Source organism: Lycorma delicatula, chromosome 13, assembly GCF_047948215.1.
Source record: "Lycorma delicatula isolate Av1 chromosome 13, ASM4794821v1, whole genome shotgun sequence".
In the NCBI taxonomy this organism is placed as follows: Eukaryota; Metazoa; Arthropoda; class Insecta; order Hemiptera; family Fulgoridae; genus Lycorma; species Lycorma delicatula.
Genome location: NC_134467.1, coordinates 5,515,510 through 5,516,979, shown reverse-complemented (window position 1 = coordinate 5,516,979; position 1,470 = coordinate 5,515,510). Strand labels below are relative to the sequence as shown.

Genomic DNA, 1,470 nt, shown 5'->3' with positions numbered 1-1,470 from the left:
TTCTACCGACACGCAAGGGTCAGAACTGCGGGAGCGACAGTGCTTTCTCTCCCTCAAAGCATCGTTCAGCGTTCTTTACGCGCATGCGTAGAATAGCCAAACAGTACGCCGCTGTAACTGTGAAGCTCACAGTTTCATATAAAGATTTTTGTATGTTTTCATACACGCGCAGTTTGTTTACTTGAATTCTATAAGCTAACCGAATAAGATATACATGAAAAATTGATGATTTTTGACATCGAAGTAACTTAACTAGGAAGATTTCCTTCAATTTTAACGCGATTCAATATAATTGTGTCAAGAATGCTTAACTTTTGAAAAGATTTAAATAAAACCTCTTTCTGCAATTCTAAATTATTTTATCAGAGCAAAGGTATTTAACTTTTCGCTGAAAAATAATAAAATAACAAACTGTAGTAAATCGTAAAGATACCGTAATAGATTTAGACAGATCTTAGAACTAATAATATGATTCGACACCCCCCTCAATTTATTTTGTATATAATCGCATAATTGAGGGTATAAATTAAAATAAAGGACTGTATAAATTTTATAATTGAATTTATTCATACGCATAAGAAATTTTACACCGCAATAGATTCATTAAATAAAAAGTCGAACTTTAAATTCACTTCTTTGATTTTTCTCCTGTTCTTTCTATTTTTATTAAAACATTCCTTTCTTGATTGTAATTAGCTTAAATTGTATGACACCCTACCATGTAATGCATAGAAAATTGAAATACAGCATCTATTTTAATGACAATTGAACACCTACCGCAAAAAAGTTGACAACACAGTTGTAGGATTTTCCTGTCACGCGGATTTTCTCTGATGCACGGCTTACGCACACAACTTAATTTGAAATATTTATCATTTTATTTAAATATAATATTTTTTGTTTATTTAATTCGATGATTCTAACTAGAGTGCGCGCGCATACAGTGTATTATTCGCGCGTGTTAGGCGGTACTAGCGGTTACTTTAGATAATTTTTATACTTTAAACATAATTAATTAATTTAATTATACCGCTCTCTCTCTCTCTCTCTCTATATATATATATATATATATACTACTGCTGCATCAGAACATTTTGTAAGTAATATTGTTTCCTTAATTCATCATGTTCAAATTTTATTTTATCACTAGGATCCCTCGTCCGCGCTATATGCATAATTTGGCATATGAAAATATTACTACCAAATCGAATGTCGAATTTATGCCAATTACGAGAATGGCTTACCCTGATGATGTAAATTCTTAGTTCGGGAACTAAAAATATACAGAATGTTACTCTGTACAGCCGCAAATTTCTAAACTGTCGTCATTTCCTATAATTTTATTATCAAATTAATTTATTTTTACGTATATTATGGCGCTAATACAAACTGATATTTTATAGACGACGAATTAAATTTAGTAAATCAAATAATTACTGTTTGAAGTCGATATTAACATAGACATTAAAT

At 30.4% G+C, this 1,470-nt stretch overlaps 1 protein-coding gene across 3 annotated transcripts in view; it reads left to right on the top strand.

Moving 5' to 3' along the window:
* Positions 1-1,470, top strand: part of LOC142333660 (uncharacterized) — a 240,648-nt gene that overhangs the window by 6,307 nt on the left and 232,871 nt on the right. The gene's annotated exons all lie outside the window — the stretch shown is intronic.